Source organism: Ornithorhynchus anatinus, chromosome 7, assembly GCF_004115215.2.
Source record: "Ornithorhynchus anatinus isolate Pmale09 chromosome 7, mOrnAna1.pri.v4, whole genome shotgun sequence".
NCBI lineage: Eukaryota > Metazoa > Chordata > Mammalia > Monotremata > Ornithorhynchidae > Ornithorhynchus > Ornithorhynchus anatinus.
The window spans coordinates 46,946,899-46,959,333 of NC_041734.1; the positions used below are offsets into that span (position 1 = coordinate 46,946,899).

The following is a 12,435-nucleotide window of genomic DNA, read 5'->3' on the forward strand; positions in this document are numbered from 1 at the left end:
ATAGACAAGAGTTTATTTCAGGTGATGAGCAAGATCAGCAGAAATATCCCATTTACAAAAGCGTAGTGTGAAACATTGGAAATGGTTGGGTTTTTTCTTCACAGATTGGAAGAACCTCCGCAATTCAGTGTCATTTGTATACAATTAAGAAATTATCTCTTGGTGTAGTTTGCGAGACCGTGTTTTGAAAGGTAGAAAATATTTTGTTAAGGTTAGGTTACTTAGAATCTTATTGATCTGTGAAGTTCTAATATCGTACTCAAGATTAGCTAGGATATTTTTAGCTTTCCTTTCTGATCCTGGAAGTTCAAGGAAAAGTCCCTTGGATTAGTTTTTGTTTAATAACACAGGTATAAAGTGCTTTCTTGTGGAGGAAGGGGCATCTTTATCCCAAAATCATATGTATCAATCTATATCAATATATGGTATTTATTGAGCACTGCTCTAACCACTTGGGAGAGTACAACACAATAGAATTGTTAGCTTTCCTGCCCACAAGGAGCTTTTATTCTACAAAGGATAAGAGGAGAATTTGTTAAGCACTTACTGTATGACAAGCACTTTACTAAGTGCTGGGGTAGATACAAAATAATCAGGTAGGACACAGTCCCTGACCCTCACAGGGCTTACAGTCTAAGTAGTTGGAAACTGCTTAATAGTAGGAGTTGAGGAAACTGAGGCCTAGAGAAGTTTAAGTGACTCATCCAGAGTCATCCAGCAGGTAAGTGGCAAAGTGGGGATTAGAACCCAGACCACTAGCCCATGCTGCTTCTCTGCTGCTAAGAATGATATTTGTGGTATTTATTATGATTTATTCATTATCATTAATGTGTTATTACTTATTCTAAGCTCATTGTGGGCAGGGAACGTGTCTGTTATACTGCTGTACTTCCAAGCAATAAGTACAATGCACTGTACACTGTATGGGCTCAATAATATGATTGACTGATTGATTTATTATTATTGCCCATATCCTGCTTCTATCCTGCAACTCTTCATTTCTAACATGATCATTCTCCCCACTTTCCAAACTTTATTTAAGTCACATTCCCTTCTCCCTTCTATGTTGCCCTTGCACTTGGATTTGAATCCTTTATTAATCACCCCCACCCCCTCCAGGATTGATGTACATATCCATAATTTACTATAATGCCAGATTCCCCCTCTAGACTGTAAGTTCCTCATGGTCAGCAAACATGTCCAACAACGCTATTATATTGTAGTCTTTCATATGCTTAGTATAGTGCTCCGAATGTAGTAAGTGTGTATTAAATATGACTTGTTGATTGATTAAGTGCTTACTATGTGCTGACCACTATACGAAGTGCTGGGGTATAAACAAGTTAATCAGGTCACAGGTCACACACTGTCCATCTCCCACATTGGGCTCACGTATAAAGGAGAGAAACAACCAAAATTTCATCCCCATTTTACAGATGAGGAAATTGAAGAGCAGAGAAGTTAAGTGACTTGCCAAGTTCCCGGAACAGACAAATGGCGGAGATACATTAGCACCCAGGTCCCTGCACTCCCAGGCCCACGCTCTTTCCCCTAGACAAGCTACTTTCCATTATCAATGCTCAGTGATATTATGGGGTACACAAACATACTACATATTGTGTGTGTATATATATACACACACATATATATATAAGTACATATTCACACATAGACTGACCTTCACTTTTGAAGTGATACTACTAATGGTAAAAGCCTAGCCAGGTGAGCCAGAGTGGCTGAAAATGTGAATGCAAGACCAGTGAAGCTTTCTACATTATTTTCATTTAAGAATAATCCCCGCCTGCTTTAAGGGACATATCCCCTATAAGGCCTGTCTCTGTTTATGAACCTGCCTGATGGTATCTCAACTTTTCTTGCTCATGGAACACACGACTGGGAGTCAGAGGACCTGAGTTCTAATTCTGACTCTTCCACTTCTCTACTGTGTGGTATTGGGCAAGCCACTTGCCTTTTCTGTGCTTCAGTTACTTCATCTGTAAAATGGAAATTAAGACTGTGAACCCCACGTGAACAATGGACTATGTCCAACCAGATTAGGTTGTATCTACTCAGCACTTAGTATAGTGCTAAACAAATGCCATTAAAAAAAAGGAAAAGCAGGAAAGCAACCAAGCTCCTGATGGCTACAACCCAGGCTGGTCTGTCTCCTGTAGTGGTAAAAATTGCCAGCCTCTATTCAAAGAACTAGGGCTGTGACTTTACCCTGAAAGTGAATTAGAGGATGGAACAATTATCGTTAAAACTCTGGCAGAATTTATTTCCTGGGTTATCTGGGGGATTGACTCAGCTGTTTTCTCTGAACTTTGTGGGTAACTAATGGTCAAGGGGAACATGACCACATCTGTCAATAATTTCAGGCCTGACTGAGACCCCTGATGACTGAGAAGTTGTTGAGGCAAATGGAGCATACCAAAAGAGCCTTGGCAGAGCAATATGATATTTTCCTCCTTGACATCCAACCTCATGTTTCTGGATGAACCATTGACATCCTTAATTTATCCTCCTTTTTTCCCCTATCATAAACCATGTTTATCCCACTGTTTTGGAATAGAACATGGTTCTATTTATGTGCAAGTTTATGTTTTATGTATTGAGCATATTCACTATTTTCCTCCTTTCTAAAAACTATTTCAGTGTCTGTCTCCTGCTCGCGATTGAAGGCTCCTTGAGAACAGAAATCGCATTTTCTAAATTTATCTTACTCTTCCAAGTGCTTACTATGGAGCGCTGCACACAGTAGATGCTCAATAATCATGATTGATAGTGAAATTTCATCAATTGCCTTTCATAGTGTCAATTCTTCAAGTGGAAATATATAGAGAAGCAGCCTGTATAATGGATAGAACAGGGGCCGGGGAGTCAGAAGGTCCTGGGTTCTAATCTCGACTCAACCACTTGTCTGCTTTGTGACCTTGAACAAGTCTCTTCACTTCTCGGTACCTCAGTTACCTCATTTGTAAAATGGGGAATGAGACTGTGAGCCCCAGGTGGGACAAGAACTGTTTCCAACCCAATTGAACTTGTATCTATCCCAGCGCTTAGTACAGTGCCTGGCATAGAGTTATTGCTTAACAAATCCCACTGTTATTATTATTTATCTCTATATAGTAAAGTATTTTATTGATACTTTTGCTGTTCTTATTAACTAACCTTTCCCCAAGTGTGTTCTCTTCCTGTTGATTAGAAAGAAGGGGAATAATCACTCTTCAGGATGTACTAAATTATTCAAACTAATTTTTTGACACCGAAAAAAGCAAGATATAAGGATTTACAAGATTCTTAATACAGGCTGAAAGCCAATATGCTCCTAGAAAGTGACTCTGAAGTTACTGGTCACTGTCCTTCACTCCATATCTCTGTTTTTGGTGACCACATTTATAACTTTTCTTCACATTTGAAGAATAAGCTTTTCACTAAGATGTAAACAAGTCCTGTAGAACTTAAGCTCGTTATGGTTGGGGAACGTGCCTGCTAATTCTGTTGCAGTGTATTCTCCCAAGTGCTTAGTGCAGTGCTCTGCACATAGAAAGCACTCAATAAATGCCATTGATTGATTGGCATTATCCATGTGAGTTAATGTGACTGAAAATACTTTTGCGTGACTGACAATCCATTCCCTATTGTGTCCACCCAAAGACTGACCTTTGTTGGGTGATACAGTTTGCCTCTTGCAGCTTCTGGGCTGGGTCTGATCTTTCCCTTTATATCCAAATCTTCCAGAAGCTTCTGGTCAAAGAAAGCAACTCCATTCCTGATTGCCACCTGTCTGCTGCAGTAGTATGATTGCATTATGTATCCCAGTATAATTTTTCTCTAGAACTTTAGGACATTTAGGTTAACCACTTTCAGTATTATACAGGCACAAACCTGATATAAAAATAGAGGAACAGTCACCACTATCTAGTTTGGAACGTCTTTATCCACAGAATTCCTCATCCTTCAAAAATATGGACGTATCAGCAGAAGGTTACTAAAAGAAATAATTAATTGTGAGGATTATAGTTATCCAGGAGTCAAGATATTTACAGCAGGTGAGTAGTGTACTACTTATCAGTAAAAGTTATTAAATCAAACTACTCCTTGGGTGTGGATTCGCATTCACGGAATGACAGTTTCTCAGAAATCCTTAATTTCAATCGTTTGGAAATTCAACTATAAGATTATTTCACTGAATACTGTAGTGGGATGTATACTCTGTTGTATTGTATTCCCTCTGCACACAGTAATAATAATAATAATAATGCTATTTGTTAAGCGCTTAACTACGTGCCGGGCCCTGTACTAAGTGCTGAGTGCTCAATTAATATGATTGATGTGATAACTTCTGTTGTGATGTTCGACATACTTCTCAGGGCCTCAGTTTCTTCAGGTATAAAATTGGGATAATGGTACCTTAACTCTCCCTTTCTGTTGTGAGGATAAAATGAGATAATTGTTGAGAAGGTAATTTAGAAAATAAAAACAAGTCTTACAGCACCTGTGTACTATCCTTACACTACTCCCCCATTTCCCCTATCTGTAATTTGTTTCACTGTCTGTCTCCCCCCTCAGATTGTAGGCTCTTTGTAGACAGAGATCACATTACATACAATTTTTTCTTGTACTTTCCCTAGTGCTTCATACAGTGCTCTGAACACAGAAAGTGCTCAATAAATCCCATTGATTGAGTGATTGTTTCCAAATTGGTCAGTGCTGGTGCAAGGAGACAAATAATCTGATTTAGGGGACAAAATGAATCGAGAAAATGTGGGTATCTCAAGCATTAGAATTCAAACTCCTATTCCTTTCACCAATCCAAGTGACTATTGCATTAAATCCTCAAAGACAATGGAGGGAGACTTGAGTATCAACAAAGTAAATGGAAAAGGTTTTCTATGAAATGTTAAATTAATTGTGCCTCAATCAGAAAAATAAGAAACAATTCAAATGACCTTTTTCTGGCTTTTGTAAGTTTCCTGGGAGAACATTAAATTGTGGGAGAAGCACTTTTTTGTAATTCTGGGAAACAGTATGGTCTAATGGATAGAGCCCAGGCCCAGTAGTCAGAGGATGTGGGTTCCAATCCTGGCTTGACCAGTTGCCTGCTGTGTGACCCTGGGAAAGCTCACTCCTCCAGGAGGCATCCGTAATTCTATTTATCTATTTTGATGCTATTGATGCCTGTCTACTTGTTTTGTTTTGTTGTCTGCCTCCCCTCTTCTAGACTGTGAGCCCGTCATTGGGCAGGGATTGTCTCTATCTGTTCCCAAATTGTACGTTCCAAGTGCTTAGTACAGTGCTCTGAACACAGTAAGCTCATCATAAATAAATAAATCGAATGAATTTAACCTCTCTGTGCCTGTTACCTCATCTGTAAAATGGGGATTCAATCTTCCTCCTTCTGACTATGATCTCATTGCAGGACAGGGACTCTGTTCAGCCTAATTATTTTGTATCTACTCCTGTGCTGAGTACAGTGCTTGGCAAAGAGTATACAAATATCATTAAAAATAAGTCCCCAGATGGTGGTGGTAGCTGAAGAGCTACTTTGACTCTTTATGGTGTAGCGGATTGAGCTCGGGCCTGGGAGTCAGAAGGTCATATGTTCTCATTCCTGCTCTCTCACCTTGGGCAATCACTTCACTTCTCTGGGCCTCTGTTAGCTAATCTATAAAGTGGGGATTGAGACTGTGACCCCCACAGGGGACAAGAACTGTGCCAACTCAATTTGCTTATATCTACCCCACCGCAGTACAGTACCTCACACATAGTAAACGCTTAACAAATACTATTGTTGTTATCATTATTCTTTTGGCACTACTTTGAAATCAAAGACCCCAGCTCCTTGTGCAGTTAAGCATAAACTCAGAATATTGGGTATTCTCCAGGAATCCTGATGGTATTAATCTAAAGCTATTTACATAATCGCTGCACATGTTTGAGAGATGAATTTCAAATAAGGAGAGAAGGGTTGTTGAGAGCATTTGGTTCTTGTAGTCTAGGAAATAATCAGAGTTTGGGATGCTTGAAAAGTCATTTAAACCTACATTCAGGGTTTTCCATTATGTGGATTCCAGTTAACCTTGTAGTTTTATGACAGCTGGTCTAAACTGGGATCCACAATTACCTTGTGATATTTGTTGACTTCTGAAATATTTCTGCCAGCTACTCTAATTTCATGCTTGTTGAGATTTATTTTGTTCCTGGAAACTCTTCATTAAAAAAACAAACTTTAGTACTTTATACTTAGTTTACTTTGCTTTCTGAAATAAATCAATATTAGCTCTCCTGAGATAAAGACTCTTATATTCTAAGAATATGATTAGCTAAGTGAGAAGGAAAAAATTTCTCAACAAACAGAAAACCAGAGAGGAAGACACAATATTGAATATTTCAGGTCTATGAAAATAAACACATACTATGTCACCCAAAAACTGCCTTCAAAACAGCAGCAATAACAACCTTTGAAGTCAGAGCCCAGACACTACAGTACAGAGTTTACTGGTTAAATATTCCAGTGTCTTTTCCCTTTCCAGTCACTCTGCTAAGTATGAAGAATTGAAAAGTAGCGATAGAGCATAGCATACATGACAGATGCAGAAAATATTCAGCATTGCCACAGAAAATTATCATAATTTAGAACAGGCATAAAATAATAAAAAAAATTTTTGTCTCTGATTTTGAGCCTTAAAGCGTATGTTGCCTCCAAAATCTTAATTCCTAAACTCCCAGTGATTTATGGTTTAAACATGTCTTAGGGTATTACATTTCTCAAATGTAACTGGAAAAAGCCCAAGGAAGAGGTGATGATTCTGAGGTTATACATGATACTCATTCTTTCCCCAAACTGCCTCAACTTAATTTTATAAACACCCAGATCTTTAATGGCTACCTATCACCTTGATCAAAATAAAAGGTCTAACACATGTGGAGTACAAGTGAAAGAGAGAAAGAGAACTAAAGATTTGAGGCAAGGATCCGTGGAAAATCTGTAGAAATGATGTAAGAGAAAGCAAAGGCAGGGATTGGAGTGAGGAGGGTAGAGCTGAGACTATAAAAACTCTGAAAGAAAACTCTACAACAGGGATAAATTAGGGAGAACAGCATAGCAAGAACTCTTAAAGGTTGGAATCACTTGTCTTTTGAACAAGGTAAGCTCAATAGGGAAATGGGTAAAATCTTTTTTAAATCTATTTTGTTTTCAGATATTCTTCAGTATTTAGCTTACTATTTAGTTTTTCGCAAGCTAACAGTATGGTAAAAAGAACATGGAAACTGCATTTTCAGTGTAAGATGAGTTGGCATTTAAGAGTATGCTTCTAAATCGCATGCTTATAGCAGGAGCTATTTGATTCCATTTACCCTGCTAATGTATTTCATAATAATCAATCACAATGCATTTTCCAATTTCCACAGAAAGATAAGAAGCACATGCAGATAGTGACTGAAGCTAGTGGTTGATTTTTCCTTTTTCTTTCAGTCTTTCAATGACATGGGTGATACAACCCTAATATATATGAAATCATTACTGCTGAACTTCAGACAACCCAGAAAGCAAATCAAGGGCTTTAAAAAAAATCAGATCTTTTCTAGATCACAAATTAAAGAATGTTCTGAGTGAAACATTAATGAACCCTAGAGAATTCTGTATATTTAAGCTTGAAAAAATCCTCTTTTCTCAGCATTGCTTTCCTCATATTAATTAGGTATATAAGCATTAGCACATTTGAGACTAATATTAAAATCTTTCTAGTAAATTTTGAAGAGAGTCTATTTTTCTGGATTTGAATCTCTCCAGCTATTTGATTCATTTGGAGGTGAGTATTAAGTTAGTTTTGTTTTAATTCCAGAAAAGTTTAAGAAATTAATTGAAGCTTTGTTATATGGATCTTTACATCACCTTAATAACATTTATTGATCCAAATGATAACTTCTGAACAGCCTAGTTTTCTGGTTCAAAAATTTTTCTTAGATACTCCTATGAAAAAGGTTTCCGTCTACAACTTGTTGAATCATTTTTCCCTGTCTTAGGGGTTGCAATATATTTATAGGACTGCTGTAATTGCACCAAACTGAAAATATAAAGATATCTGACTCAATTCCCATCATCCTCTCCTCTACCGCTTTGCTCCCCTGGAGAACACTCAGGAATGAGTTCATCTAAGTAGCATATATATGTATAAATGTATTTTTATATGTACCTATATTATTATTATTTGTCATATGACCTTTTTGTCTTGAGTAGCAGTTTTGGTTTTCCACATTAATTCTCACACTGTTACCTTTACTACTCTAGTAAGATGTATTTATCCATAGCAAGAATTACTCCTCCAGTTCTAGGTGCATTATATGACATCATCTTCATACTCTCTATTTGTGGATAATACAGAGATGATGTTACCCTGTGTTTAGAGGATTAACTAGGCTGGGAGTTGGAATTCTGATTCTGTAATTGATTCCTCTGATCACACGTAATAAATCACTTGACCTCTGAGGCTTAGAAATGTTTTAATTGTAAAATGGGGTTAGTGATGATGTTGAAATGATTCTGACAGAAAGTGATATTAAAATAATAAAAAAAATTACAAAAATATTTTATTGAAAGCTAATCATAATTGTAAACTTTTCTTGAAATACCAGCAATACAGGAAATATGGGAAACAACATGGCCTAGAGGCAAAAGCACGGGCTTGGAGTAAGAGGTTGTGGATTCTAATGTGACTTTGCCACTTGTCTGCTGTGACCTTGGGCAAGTCACTTCACTTCTCTGTGCCTTAGTTATCTCATCTGTAAAATGGGGATTATGACTGTTAGCCCCGTGTGGAACAGGGAATGTGTCCAACCTGATTGCCTTGTATCTATCCCAGCACTCAGAACAGTACTTGGCACATAGTAAGCGCTTAACAAATACCATCATTATTATCATTATTATTATTAGGTAGGATTCTAGGAATACATTTTGTGTGAAAAACTGTTTTATTTGCTTAAGATAGTGTTTTATGTGTTTTATGTTGGAAAATATTATGGAAATGTAATGGGAATATAACTCAGGTGCTCCCACCTATCTCCCACCTGAAGTTTAATAGATGTTGAACTTTCACAGACTTAAGCATAGTTTCATATTAGATCAGTAGCACTATTGAACTCTATCTAGTACAAGTTTTTCTATTCTTTGCTTATGTCATCTTCAGCCACTACCATTCCTTCAAAAAACATAGCACAGTGGAATCCTAAAGAGTTTTCCATTTTCAAGGTAAGAAATGACTCCTGTCTCATCTTGATGTTTTCCTAATAAAAAAGCCTAAGTGGCCAGAAGCATTGAAAATAGGCCTATAAAACTTTGTAAATGTTTAAAGACAGAGTTGGTTGGTAAAGGATGACAATTAGATTAAATAGTTGCTTTCTCTGATATGTAACAGGATTATTTTAGACTAGTGAATTATTTCATTCAATTCCTAGTCAGTCACTCAGTCCATCATATTTAAGTGTTTACTGTGTGCAGAACAATGTTCTAAGCATTTGGGAAGGTACGATACACAGACACATTCCCTACTCACAGCGAGCTTAGTCCTGAAGCATCTTAATAATTACACAAGTACAAATGTGATATATATATATTATTAACCCTAACTAACCCTAAACCTTCTCCTTGAAGTTACACTTTTGTCAAATATGTCAAATAAATATTTTTAAGATTTTCGTCAGGTATCTTAAAAGGACTCTGGTGCAGATACAATTTATGGTTTTTTTCTGATATGTATTTGTTTGCTTTCACGGAAACATCAGACCAGTGACAAGGTGAGACTGGATGATTGTGTGCCTTTTCATGTCATTCTAGCATCCATAAAGATTGTATTTTCTAGTTAACCCTGATGATTTTGTAGGCGATATTACATGAGTATTCCTTAACCATAATTTTCCTTGTGCTTATCTAAAGTCTAAACAAGAAGTTCAGTTAGAAATCTATTTGCTTCTCACTACCCCGTATTAACACATTTTTATTTCCTCTATAAAGGTGAACATTAAACAAGGGAATTATTCTGGACCAAGAGGGAACTATATTAACATCATTCCAATGTGATTTACATTTAGATTGCCATCATATGTTGTTGGCAGCTTCCTTTTCCAAAAACTTGAGATTCAAGTCATTTTGAGGGCAGCCCAAAACAGATCAAAATAGAAGAAATCCATTTCATTTGTATGCACAGAAGAATTTTTCATTTACATTTTATTTGTATCATCGATAAAAGTGTTATCTAAGCAGCAAACATTACATTAGTAGAAGAAATAAAAATGGCATTTGTAGTATAAATTAATATCACAAATTATGCCATTAGATCACATACTAAAAATATTCTAGCTGTTATTCCAGACTTCTCTAGACTGGCCAGGGAACACGTCTACCAAACCTGTTGTATTCTACCAAGCCTCATGTTGGCCCTGATTATCTTGTATCTATACCAGCACTTAGTACAGTGCTTGATCCATAGTAAGCTCCTTACAAATGCCATAAGTATTATTATTTAAGCCATCACCTCAAGGGCTAGAAGAAGAAACAGAATTTTCAAATATTTTGTTGTGTTCTACAAAGATATCTAATATGGTTTCTTCAAGACCAATACTATTTCTTTTGTCTGAGTTTTTTGGAATTGAAATTAGATATATACTATATATATGACCAATTCCAATTATAAGGCCTAAACTATTATTCAGTGAATTTGGGTGGGGCAGGGGGGAGTGGGGTGTCTGTCTATAAAAAGACAGATACACACACACACACACACACACACACAAAAACACACACTCCAAATTCACCAATTAATAGTTTAGGCTTCTTAGGGAAGCCTAGTCTGAAAGTTTAAGGAGAGTAATGAGAGACTCTGTTGTCTTATAAATGCCTTGGGGTTTATGGAAAACAAACAAAGATAGATGTTCTATAATTATAACTCACTGGGTTTCAGAGATTATTTCAGATAAAGTGTTCTTCCAGTACTTCTGGCATCCGCAACTTGATTCAGCACTGCCTCCCACACCAATGATGTCTCAGTTCAAGACATAAAACAAATATAATTCAAAATGTACATGAAGGCAACAACAATGGTCTCATAGTTCAAATTTTTGTATTACCAAATCAGTATAAATTTCATGGCATTTAGGACACTTCATCCTTTGCAAAAGACTCGATTGAGATTTTTTTTTCTAATGATAGATGGCCAACACATTAGAGTGTTTAGGAGGAGATTAAAACACAATGTTTGGCAAACATTACTAGTTCCCGTTTAGGTTTCAAGTTACTTGGTGATAGGGGACATCTCTCCTGAGACTATTGCACTTTCTGAATTGCTTTGTATGGGACACTTCACAGAGTAAGTGCTCAATAAATAACACTGATAGAATGATTGCATACATCTTAGTAAGGCATGAATAGTAAAAGTAAGAGCACTTTCTCTCATGGAGTCATTTTCTACATGTGGGTATAAAATATGATCACTTGAGAGTGAATGTACAGTGACAGAAATATCATATTTAGAGGAAATCAATTTATTACCCTGCCCATTAACTGAAATTATTGTTTCCTGGAAAAAAAAGTAGGTTAAGGTAATGCCTATATCGGATCACTGCATATGATCAGAAATCCTATCTTGATATGATTCCTAGAAAAAAGATAAGCTCTATTATATGTGTCTGTCTCTGAGGAAAAATGGTGTGTGCTTACATGCCTCCATAGGGTAAAAAAAGTGGGTTTCTTTGTTTTTAATTGGATTGTAAACTTAGGCATTGCATCTATTTCTTCTGACATATCTTAAACCAATATATGGATAAATCCCATAAATACTCTTAAATGTTAGATGTCTTTCATTTGATTAAAGCCGATTGAAATATTAGTTTAAAATGCACTGTAACATGTCGATAATCCAATGCTTAATTTTTAATGGAAGAGGTGCTGGGATTCACTGATGAGATAGATTACATTTTCCTATTGAAGGAACTTTTATTTGTTTGTCTTGGTAATAGTCCTGCTGGGGCTATGATCCCAAAGTTGTCACAGTTCTGAATTGCCAAATCCAGGAGTGTCAGGCCAAAATTAAGCACTGTGGTAATCCTAGGATTAGTGTTGATTAAATTTGGATTACAAATAGATTCTAATATTGCATAAGGTTCTAAATCCAATTTCAACATTTTGCTTGAATTGAGATTTTTTCCTTGTAAATGTATTCAAAAAGACAATTAGATTTGTGGTCATTATGGCATAAAAGAATTGTAGAGATGACAAAAGAGACCAGGAAAACTAACTAAAAAGACCAGTTACAAGCTTTAGACTGTGTCAAAAGGAAGACAGATACATCTTTCCCCAAGGTATAAAATTATGCATTGAGCAAAGACAATAGTTTTTTTAACAGTTGAACTAGTTCCACACTGTGAATTACAAAAAAT

At 36.4% G+C, this 12,435-nt stretch overlaps 1 protein-coding gene across 2 annotated transcripts in view; it reads left to right on the plus strand.

Moving 5' to 3' along the window:
- Positions 1–6,913: 6,913 nt before the first annotated feature.
- Positions 6,914–12,435, plus strand: part of OSTN (osteocrin) — a 33,458-nt gene continuing 27,936 nt past the window's right edge. Inside the window, exons 1-2 of one of the 2 annotated variants that reach the window (XM_001512299.6) lie at positions 6,914–7,151; positions 9,192–9,253. The gene's annotated coding sequence lies outside the window, so the exon portion shown is untranslated. The remainder of the gene's footprint in view (positions 7,152–9,191; positions 9,254–12,435) is intronic. The other variant, XM_029068436.2, reaches the window with a different exon arrangement.